The sequence below is a fragment of the Macrobrachium nipponense genome, chromosome 6 (genome assembly GCF_015104395.2).
Source record: "Macrobrachium nipponense isolate FS-2020 chromosome 6, ASM1510439v2, whole genome shotgun sequence".
Lineage (NCBI taxonomy): Eukaryota > Metazoa > Arthropoda > Malacostraca > Decapoda > Palaemonidae > Macrobrachium > Macrobrachium nipponense.
Genome location: NC_061108.1, coordinates 3,732,112 through 3,743,920, shown reverse-complemented (window position 1 = coordinate 3,743,920; position 11,809 = coordinate 3,732,112). Strand labels below are relative to the sequence as shown.

The window sequence follows — 11,809 nt, the reverse complement described above, 5'->3', positions numbered from 1 at the left end:
GAATATATTCATTCGTTAGTACTACCGCATCCCTCTTCGATTCTTAATAATCTCCAGATAATCCATAGACGCACAGACATTAAATTAATTACTCTGTTCTTCGGATGACACACACACAACACACACACACACACACACACACACACACACACACACACACACACACATATATATATATATATATATATTATATATATATATATATATATATATATAATATATATGTGTGTGTGTGTGTGTGTGTGTGTGTGTGTGTGTGTGTGTGTGTAAATAAGGATAACTATTATGCTTAATTACCACACACAACTTCGTAACATGCGAATCCGTTGACAACTGCCGTCTTTTTTTTTCTTATTTTTTTTTATCCATCCTAATGTTTAGTCTGACACATTAACGGCTTTTGACTCATGGCAGTGAACCCCCAAACAACAACTCCAGCTAACTCCTTCTCCCACCCCCCAAAACCCACCGACACCATTCTTCAACCCCCACCCCACAATGCCGCGTGAACTCCTTCCCTTCATAAAGACTCGCCTTTCTCCATTAGAGCCATTTTTGCTAGAGCAGCAAGTTTTTTTTTTTTTTTTTTTTTTTATGCCAAGCACGGTCTAGTTACCACTATCCTTTACACGACACTTCGTTATTTTAAAGCAATGTTAGAAACAAAAGCTTTAATATAAAACTAAGCTGCTAAACGATCGGACAAATACACGAACATTCTATCGTACCGTAAACTTAACTTCCTTGTCTAGTCGTAGGTAATCATGATCCGTTGACTGGGTTCAGAATTGCGTTGATAGATTCTTCTAGGAATAATTGCATGAATGTTTTTTTTTTTTTACCAAAGTGGGCAATTACAGATGAATAATCATCACTGGCCGTTGGAAAATTCTCTCCCTCTCTCTCTCTCACACACACAGATACGCATTTTGAAAAAATTAAATGATCATGTATGCAAAGTGAGGTCTTCGGGATGGGGCAAAAATACCCCGCTCTTGTTCTACCTTCTTTCATGTCACGACAGAGAGAGAGAGAGAGAGAGAGAGAGAGAGAGAGAGAGAGAGAGAGAGAGAGAGAGAGAGAGGATGGGGAAGGGGTGGGGTGGGGGGGGGGGTGGGGGGGGTTGTCTTAATCTGTCGCTGAGGTGACAGAAATCAAGACGGCAAGAAGACAGAACAGATGTTACAGTTATTCTTCATGAGTTTTACTATTTACTGCTTATGTATTAATGTATACAAATTATGAGCTTTTTTTTTTCTTTTTAGCTAAACATAAGGATACAAGTAGCAACCGTGGTCATTCAACTTTATAAAGCATGAATAGAAATGTTCAAAATAAGAATTCCTTATTAATTTGAAATAACTTTTAGGTATTTTCAGAAACTAATAGGCTACACATCACGTGATATGGAAATAAGCTCAGATTCTGGATGCATTTAATTACTGAAATCAATTTGATGTCGTTTACGTTTTCAGATTACACTGGCCTTATGCCAGCAAAGGGTTCTCGCTCTTCAAATTCTTCTCGTGATGAGAAGTATATTGGGAATTTTAGCTGAGTAAAGGTGAAAAGGGAAAAAAGAAAACTTGCCAAAGGTCTTCCCAAACCGTATTTTAAAAGAAAAAGGAAGATTAGTATTTCGTGAAATGGCGTTTCCTGATGCTACTTGAATAGTTTTGTACTATTTGGATTCTCCATTTTCATTGCGAGGAGAATTTGTCAGCTGCAAAAGCACACAGCACAACACACACACACACACCACACACACACACAGAGAGAGAAGAGAGAGAGAGAGAGAGACGAGAGAGAGAGAGAGAGAGAGAGAGAGAGAGAGGTTAAATATGTTTATTTTACTAAAGATAATGAATTAAATCAAATGTTTCTATAACTTAAGTGAGACGACAGTTTCAGCAAAGACTGGAAAATTGACTGATTTCATCCCCAGTTACAGGAGAGGATGAGTGTCTGTCTATTCAGCAGGTAACGTCTCTCTCTCTCTCTCTCTCTCTCTCTCTCTCTCTCTCTCTCTCTCTCTCTCTCTCTAACGAATACCACATGACTCATTACGTCCTCTTTTAAAGGGGCAGAGTTCAACGAAACGGATAACATAATGTTCTTTCCGATCCCAGGATTGAAGAAGAAGAAGAGCAAGAAAGGGAAGGATGGTAAATCAAGGAGACGTATGAATTTTAACAAAGGAGGAAGCCTTGATAGAGTTGGAGAAAACAGAAGTAAAGAAAGGAGTTCCAAAGCTTGTTAAACGAGAGAAAGAGTTAGTCAGTGATGAATCGGGGTAGTTCCTGATTCCCGCTAAGAACCGTGCAAAAGGCAAAGCAAAAAAGCATTATCTGTCGGAGTCTACAGGAATTAAATTTAATGCGATACTACGAAGAAAGCGAGCTGTATACGTATAGTAGAAAGTACTCTCTGAAATTTTTATTTCATCTTCTTCTTCCTAATATCATATGGAATCTGGAGTCATAATAATTGAATCATTACGACAATTTCACACACGAAGACAGTATGGAAACATATCCATTATTTTAGGCGAAATCAATGACAACATCAACAAACTCCAACAAATAAAGCGAGCTGAAGTCGCAGGAAGTAGTACTCCACGAAATGGTAATGTCATCAATCTTCTTCTTCCTATTCTTAGATGGAATCTGGAATCATGATCAATAAATCATTAAGAAAAAAAACACCCAATATTGGATCCAGTGATGTTTAGCTACAATTTTAGTATGGGCACTTTTATTCTCTTCACTTCTTACAGCTTTTCTTCTTTCCTTCCTTCCAGGGTCATGTCGTGTGATGTCTACATGCTAAAAAAAAATCACAGGAGGTGCAAGTGGATGTCTTTATTATCTCTCGACAATTAAACCATTAGGTTGTTCTTCTTCTTGTTGTTTACATTTTACCAAGTTTTCCACATTATTCGTAATAGACATTATACGTTCCGACGAAGTCTTTTTTGAGCATCAGATACTCACACGTATTACAATAATAATTTATCATACTGCAGTCAGGCAGGAAAACGTTTGTCAGAATTGCATCATGGTATTTTATATTATCTCTTGGCGGGTTCGTTTCGTTAGGAACTTACTGAAAACGACAAAAGTAGAAAGAAGAATTATTTGTTCTTTAAGATATTTGCTCATCTCTGTTTTCAATTTGCTCGTTTCAACTCTAGGAGAAAGTTCCTAACTAAGATGTTTTGATAGTTTCTCTCTCTCTCTCTCTCTCTCTCTCTCTCTCTCTCTCTCTCTCTCTCTCTCTCTCTCTCTCTCTCTCTCTCTCTCTCTCTCTCTCTCTCTCAATATCATTATTCATGATGCTTCCTTTTTTTTATACTTGGAAAGATTACGTTCCATTCTTCGTTTGTTTCTCCGCTATTTCGATCCATTTGACAACACTCAGCTGATGCAATGCAGATCTTATACATAATGTAGCCAGTATAGAAACTGATTGTGGATGCATAAATAATCAGCTTCATAAAGATTTTTATCATGGAAGCAGTAGTCAGCCCTCTTGTCTTCTGGTGTCAAAAGTTGGGACATTTTATATAGCTACATTCGTGTCAACAGTAGGACATAAGTGTCAAAATGTCCCAGCTTTTGGTATTATGGTTCAGTCATTGTCTCGAAGTGATTATTACTACATAGCAGCGTGATATTTGAGTGTAACGTGCTCCCCCCCTTTTTTATATACCGTTACAAACATCCGTGAATGACAGAATAGAAGGTGTGTCAAACAAAAATTGGTCCTATGGACCACATGTGATCGGCACCTCCAAAAATAAACATCGATGGTGAAGGCGGAAACAACCAGCGAAATATCGTTCAACTATTAAGTCTGTGTGGTGTGGTGGCAATATTATCGTTGTCACATTGCAGTTTGTAGTTATATAAATGATAATAATAATCCGAATGATGAAATATGTACCAAGAGTATGTTGGATACTGCAACATTGCGCAAGATGAAGTCTCGCCTATTAATTATATGAGATTTAGTGGCAAAATTATCGATGCCATATTTTATTTGGTAGTTGTATGAGCGATAATAATGATTTTGAACGACGAAATACGTCGCAAGAGTATGTTGGATTAACTTAGGAGTATGTTGGATTAACTTGGATACTGCAATATTGCGCAAGATGAAGTCGCGATCCCGTCCCAGTGGAAGACGCCCGGCGAGTGTCGGCTGAAAGCTCCGTCAGAATCAAAACATTGCCGAGGTCTCCAATGGTCGCTTGTCAATGTGTCGTCGCCATGTGATTCCGTTTCCGTGACAGGAGGGTAATGATGGGTGTTTTTCCAGCCTGTAACGGGACATTAATATTTATCTGGTGTGAAAACATATGCTGTACGTGTGGTTTTAAGTGACTTGGTGGAATTATTATTATTATTTTTTTAGCATGACCCCCTGCTAAGGACTGGTTTCTCGTATCCTGTGCTTACCTTAGATAGTACCTACTACTATAATCTGATCACTTATACGAATGTATTATGACAATTTTTATGCTGTAAGGATTTCTGTGTTATAATATTGATTATGTTGTAAAAAAAATCATGGTTTGACAGATTAACCCAACCTAATTTCACTCGAAATTAGTATTTACCTAGTTAGCTACCTAGAGGCATGTTTTTTTCCCCAAGTTTCGTTATTTTAATTTGTTGGATCAAATTATTTTTTATTCCTACTATAATGGTTTTAACTTTACAGTTTAGGGAGCACAGTGGGAAAGTTGGATTTTCTAGTGGCGAAAAATAAATGTCAGTTGAAAAGGCAGTGTCTAGCAGGTTAGGTTAGGTTAGGTTAGGACTTTCTTTTGCTTGACCTACTGTGGTCATTGTTTGGATAATGATTAATGGGTCACCTCTGCGATAAGAGTTAACGTGGGAAATTTTTACTCGAACACCACGACCACTCCTATGGACAGCTTGTTAAGTATATCTATCGGTTTCAAGGGAATGAAATCTAGGTATATAACATAAAAGATGGGAAAACTGAAGACCGCTATCGCACCCCTCTGGTTCGCTAACTGTCAGCTTATGCATGAAGTGGGTGCTGTGTCCAGTACGAGTCCCTTGGGGGTAAATCAAAACACAGAAAAGGCTTAAATATCATAAAAAAAGGCACAAGCATAAGCATAAGTTTGTAAGAATTGCAGCTATTGATTGGCGGGAACCAGACCATTGTAATAGTCTTCAGTTTTACAAAAGACAGTGAATATCTGAGCCCCATAGGAGGGTAGTGCCATCAATGCACCGCCACACACTGTATTGTAAGCATTACTTAGGTTTTTTTGCATTGACCCTTTGGCCCCCAGCTGGGACCCCTTGTGAGGTTTTCCTCCTGTTTCACCTTTCAAACCTTTGTATTCTTAATTTTCTTTTCATTGCTGAATGACATCGTAGGACCCAGCACTTGGTTTTTGGCCTAAATTCTATCTTCCATTCCCATAGCTCAAGAACAGTAAATTTGCAAAACATTTGAGTATGATTTATCATTTTTGGCATATTGGGAAGACTTGAGAGTGCAGCGTAAAAACTCAGACTTTGTCAAGTTGTAGTATTAAAACAAAGTAATAAAGCTACAGTTATTTTTTTTAAAAGCATGAAGTATAGCTTAGCCTGTAGGCTATAGTAATTAATTTGTTCATGAAACTTACCTGACAGATATATATATAGCTGTATTTCTGACGTCCGACAGAATTTCAAAATTCGCGGCACACGTAGTGGGGCGGTCAGGTGGTAGTACCCATTCCCGCCGCTGGGCGGCGGATATCAGGAACCATTCCCATTTTCTATTCATATTTTTTCTGTCGCCGGTGCTGCAAACATCTGTTTACAGTACCTCCGTCTAGGATTTTTTCATTATCTCGCTTAATTTTATCTGGATTGACTTTTGGTATCGACTTCTGGATTGTTGGATTGGCACGCGGAATAGTGGATTGGTTTTGATTTTGGATTGGCTTTTCTAGATTCGTATGTCTGGATCAAGTTCGGGAATTGTTTCAGAGTGTGTGTGAGGAGTGAATGTAAGGTGAGGCTTCTTAAACCTTCAGTTGATCCTCACACAGTTTGTATGGATTGCAGGGGGCATGTTTGCGTGGTTGATGATCGGTGCCAATGAATGTAAGGATTTGGATGATGATAAATGGAGGATGTATGAGACCTATCGGCGTAAATTAGAGCGCGATAGAGTCAGGAGGTCTTCCTCCAAGGGCAGCTCTCTACTAAAGGTAAGGATAGTAACATTTCTCCTCCTCTAACACCAGTAGATTTTGCCCAACTAATCCTGTTTTGTTGCCTTCGGGCCCCAGTGCTGTGTCTGGAGAAGGTAACACCCTTTCTCTGATTCTAGAGTCTATTCGTGCTCTCGAATCTAAAGTTTTGGCCCTAGCAACCGGCCCAGTGAAAGTTTGTGTTAGTGCCCCTAGTGTGTGGAGGGGGCGTCAGATCGGCCCCATAATGCCTCTAGGCCTAGACCTCTATCGGACTCCCAGGACTCAGGGAGTGGGTATGTCGAAAGCCGCAAGAGGGTTACGGGGCTCCCCACCGATCTGGCGTCCCTTCGGCAGGCCCTTGTGCTAAATCCCAGGCTGCCAAGGAGCGCGCCACGAGCGCGTATCCTGAAAGATTGCTTTTCGTTCCTCCAAAGCGTCCTCCCCGCTCAAGGGGTGGAGCGCTCGGATGAGACTCGCGTCCGTTGAAAAGGACTTTTCGCTTTGAGGACGCTTCACGTCCTATGTCTCCTCTTTCGTCAGAGGACGCTTTATGACGCCTTTCCTCCTCAGAAGAGAGGAAGGCTTTCTACTGAGGACGTTCGTTTCCACGCACAGGCGTGTTCACTGAGAGGCAGATAGCTGTACCTGCTAGAAGGAAGGAGGCGTCCCTCGCCCCTCGCCTTCTCGCAGTCTCAGTCCTGCCCTTCTTTTGCTCCTTCGTCACCTACGAAGGATATCCTTGTGTCCCTTCAGGACCAGATTACGTCGCTGATGGCTCAGAGGACTTGCCCAGCAGCAGTCGAGCCTAGCGTAGGAAGGACGTTCGGCTGCCGTCAAGAGGACGAAGCGGCCTCATTCTCTCTCTGCTCGCATCGTCTCTCTCTCCGCCTCCGGATCGTCAACGTTCTCGCTCTCCTAGCAGATCTTTTACTCTCTCAGGAGAAGACGCTCGTCAGGACGCTCGGCGTTCGAAGCAGGACGCTTTGCGCTTTCGGCAAGTAGCGGTTTGACGACGCTCGGCAGGAGCTCGGCGTTCTAGACAGGACGCTTTGAGCTCTCTTCAAGACTCTTTTAAGGACGCTCGGCAGGACGCTCGGCGCGCGAAGCAGGACGCTTCTGGTTATAGACAGGAGCGCTTTGAGGACGCTCCGCAGGACGCTCGCCGTGTGAAGCAGGACGCTTTTCGAGCGAAGCAGGACGCTTTGGAGACTGCAAAGCAGGACGCTCGCTTGTCTAAAGCAGGACGCTTTTGGCGCCGCTCGTCAGGAAGCTCGCGCTTCCTTTCGTAGGGATTCTTCTGTTAAGACAGTTAACGTGGCTTCTAAGGATGCTTCTCTTTCCGGAAGATGTCCGTGCATCTAAAGATCAAACGTACGGCTGCTTCCGTACCTGTAGTGGATACTTCCAACCAACGGAAGTCTTTATTCAGGATTGAGCCTAAGGGACGTACTCCCTCTCCTGATAGGCGTTCTCCAGTTCCTCTTAGGGAGGAAGGGGAGCTTAGTAGTCCAGGGAGTTCCGTAGAGGAAGAACAGCCGTTAGCTTCAGCTGTCTCGGACTACAAGGTTCTTGTTAGGCTGTTACGTTCAGCACTCGGGGACAAGTTCCAGCCGACAGCCCCTAGGTCTCCTCCCTCACAACTTTCGTCGTCCAAGACCGTAAAGACCCCTGAATTCGTCGAAATGAAGACGTCTCTGTCGACCAAGAGGGCGTTTAAGAAACTTCAAGACTTTATGTCCAGAAGGAAGGATCAGGGCAAGACCACTTTCGCCCATCCACCCTCTAGACATCGCCGGGAAAGGAGGAGTTTGGTATGAGACCAAGGAGGATGTGGGGTATAAAGGTCCCTTCGTCCGCGTTGGGTGACTCTCCAGTTTAGTGGACCGCCCAGAGGAGGTCTCTCGTAGCGTCTGCTAAGGTGACCTGGACTCCGGTTGAGACTGACCACCACTTGAAGGGACTTCTTCGTACCCTTAATGTTTTTAATTTCCTAGACTGGTGTCTGGGAGTTTTGGACCTTCAGTCTAGAAGTCCTGATTCTCTCAGTCTGGGGGGAGCTGTCCAGCGTGTTGTCATGTATGGACAAGGCCGTCAGGGATGGTTCGGAGGAGCTAGTTTCGAATTTTGGAACTGCCTTCCTGAAGAACAAAAAGAGCACTGCTGTGCAATTTTAACTGCTAAGTCGGTATCTCCCGCTCAGAAAGCGGAATTGCTCTTTGCGCCTCTTTCGACCATCTCTTCCCCCAGGCTATGGTAAAGGATCTTGCACAGAGTTTGCAAGAAAGGCGACCCAGGACCTCTTGGTTCAGTCTTCAAGACGTCCAGCGGTTCCTTCAACGTCAACATTCAGCAAACCCCGAAGAAAGTCAAACCCTTTCGCGGGGCACCCCCCTCGAGAGCAGCTCCTCGAGGGAGAGGTTTTTCGAGAGGAAGAGCTTCATTCAAACCGGAAAAACAGCAAATGAAGATCTCGTCCTTCAGACCACCAGTCGGGGTGGCAGACTGGAATTCTTTGCGGAGTCTTGGAGGCAGAGAGGAGCGGATCCTTGGACCCTCAAGATAGTAGAACGGGGGTAACAAGATCCCTTTTCTTCATCCTCCTCCTTTGACTTCAACTCCCAGAGACCTCTCTCCATCCTATCAGGGAGAGAAGAAAAGTGTTCTTTTTTCGATCTCATACCAGATGGTCGAAAAAAGAGCGGTGGAACAAGTCTTGGACCTAGAGTCACCGGGCTTCTACAACAGGATTCCTAGTGCCGAAGCAGTCGTCAGGTTGGCGCCCGGTCCTGGATGTGAGCAGGCTACTAAATCTTTTGTAGAAAAGATAAAGTTCAGAATGGAGACGCCTCAGTCGGTGCTGGGAGCATTGAGACCTGGCGACTGGATGGTGTCTCTAGAACCTCAGGACGCATACTTCCACGTCCCAGTCCACCCTCTTTTCAAGGAAGTACCTGAGATTCGTCTTGGACAACAGGGTTTGGCAGTTTCAGAGCCCTTTGTTTCGGTCTCAGCACGGCCCCAAATGGTTTTCACAATGATTATGAGGAATGTAGCGAAGTGGCTCCATCGTCAGGAATCAGGATATCCCTCTACCTCGACGATTGGCTGATCAGAGCGTCGTCGAGGCAGAAAGTGTCTGAAGGACCTTCAGTTTACGCTAGCCCTAGCAAAGTCTCTGGGTCTGTTGAGTCAACACCGAAAAGTCGCATCTGACCCCGACACAGTCCATCGTGTATCTGGGGATTCAGATGGATTCAGTGGCTTTCGGGCGTTTCCATCCCAGGAACGTCAGCGAACTGGGGTTAGAGAAGTCGCAGCCTTCTTAGAGAGAGAAGCTTGTTCGGTGAGGGAGTGGATGAGTCTGCTGGGCACCATTTCCTCACTAGAAAAGTTTGTCTCGCTGGGAAGACTGCACCTCAGGCCTCTTCAATTCTTCCTTGCGAAGAATGGACGTCGAAAGGGGACCTGAATGCGATCCTAAGGATCTCCAACAAAGTAAGAGTACACTTAAGATGGTGGCTCGACCCTCAGAAGTTACGAGAGGGCCTCTCCTTAAAATCTTCTGAGCCCCGACCTAGTGTTGTTCTCAGACGCTTCCACTTCCGGTTGGGGAGCAACACTAGGGGGGGAAGAAGTGTCAGGCTCCTGGAGAGGGGAACAGGTTAGCCTGCACATCAATGTAAAGGAACTGGCAGCGATATTCCTGTCGCTGGCAGTTCTTCAAAGAAAAACTGTCAAGCAAGGTTGTTCAAGTCAACTCGGACAGTACCACAGCCCTTGCGTATCTAAAGAATCAGGGAGGGACTCGCTCCAGATCCCTTTTTCTCCTGGCGAAGGAAGTTCTGCTATGGGCAGACGCAAGGAACATCAAGATCCTGACAAGATTCGTGGCAGGGGTTCAGAATGTCAGGGCGGACCTTCACAGCCGCCGGAATCAGATTCTACCAACAGAATGGACCTTGCACCAGGAAGTCTGTCAAAAGTTATGGAAATTGTGGGGACGTCCTCTAGTAGACCTGTTCGCTACATCAAGGACGAAGAGGCTTCCTCTGTATTGCTCCCCGGTTATGGACCCAGGGGCAATTGCAGTGGACGCGTTGCTCTGGAATGGACAGACCTGGATCTTTACGCCTTTCCCCCCATTCAAGATCATGGGGGACGTAATGAGAAAGTTCGCAGCGTCAGAAGGGTTGAAAAGGGACAAGGTTGACATCTGATTGCCCCCCAAATGTGCCCCATGTGGCCAGCAAGAGAGTGGTTCACAGAGGTCATGACGTTCCTTGTGGACTTCCCAAGAACGTTGCCCTGGATGGAGAGATCTACTCAGACAGCCGCACTTCAAAAGGTTTCACCAAAAACCTCTCCGCTCTGGCCCTACTGCGTTCAGACTATCGAAAAGCTGGCCAGAGCGAGAGGCTTTTCAAGGCAGCTGCGAGAGCAATCGCTAATGCTCGAGAGCCTTTTCAAGAGCTGTCTACCAGTCTAAGTGGTCTCCTTCAGGGCATGGTGCAAGAAGGAAGGGAATTTCCCTCTTCACGACCTCTGTGAATCAGATAGCAGATTTCTTACTCTATCTAAGAAATGTGCAAAAATTGGCAGTTCCTACAATCAAGGGTTATAGGAGTATGTTGTCTGCCGTTTTTCGCCACAGAGGAATGGACCTCCTCCGACAATAAGGATCTGCACGATCTCTTAAGGTCGTTTGAAAACTACCAAAATTCCACAAGCAAGACCGCCCTCATGGAATTTAGATGTGGTGTGTTGAAACATCTGATGCTAAGTCCCTTTGAGCCTCTCCATGAAGCTTCTCTAAGGGACTTAAACGAGGAAACGCTTTTCCTAACTTCTCTGGCGACGGCGAAGAGAGTTAGTGAAATCCAAGCTTCAGTAGCCTAGTGGGTTTCAAGGGAGACAGCGCTGTCTGCTCGTTGAACCCTTCTTTCTTGGCCTGAAGAACGAGAACCCGTCTAATCCTTGGCCAAAGAGCTTTGAAATCAAAGGAATATCGAGTCTCGTGGGTCAAGAACCAGAGAGAGCCCTGTGCCCTGTCAGGGCTCTCAAGTTCTATGTGAATAGGACTAGAGAGATAAGAGGTCCTCAGGTAATCTCTGGTGCTCGGTGAAGAGACCGGATTTGCCGTTGTCGAAGAATGCTGTTGCTTTCTTCTTGAGGGAACGTCATTAAAGAGGCTCATTCATCTTGCCAGAAGACTGATATGAGCCTCTTTAAAGTGGAAAGCTCACGAGGTCAGAGCCGTAGCTACCTCTCTTGCCTTCCAAAGGAACATGTCTATCAGAGATATTCTTGATAGCACCTTCTGGAGGAGCAATTCCGTATTCGCCTCACATTACCTCCGGGATGTGAGGACGATTTACGAGAACTGTAGTTCTTTGGTACCTTACATTTCCGGCAGACACAGTTTTGGGGGCTGAAGGTAGCTCCTCCCTAATATCCCTTAGCTTAGTTAGGTTAGTTTATTGTGTTTTTGGCTTGATGGTGAAGATTCCTGTGAAATCTCCATTCCATAGTGTTAATATCAGGGGTTTTTTGCGTTAGTTGGTCAGGTGGTGGTCGGTT

The 11,809-nt window shown here is 44.6% G+C and overlaps 1 protein-coding gene across 4 annotated transcripts in view; it reads left to right on the top strand.

Annotated features, from left to right (window-relative positions):
• Positions 1 to 4,142: 4,142 nt before the first annotated feature.
• LOC135216343 (uncharacterized) overlaps positions 4,143 to 11,809 on the top strand; it is a 78,454-nt gene continuing 70,787 nt past the window's right edge. For 2 of the 4 annotated variants that reach the window (XM_064251549.1, XM_064251552.1), the window contains exon 1: positions 4,143 to 4,298. The gene's annotated coding sequence lies outside the window, so the exon portion shown is untranslated. Of the gene's footprint in view, positions 4,366 to 11,809 lie in introns of all 4 variants that reach the window. The other 2 variants (XM_064251550.1, XM_064251551.1) reach the window with 2 other exon arrangements.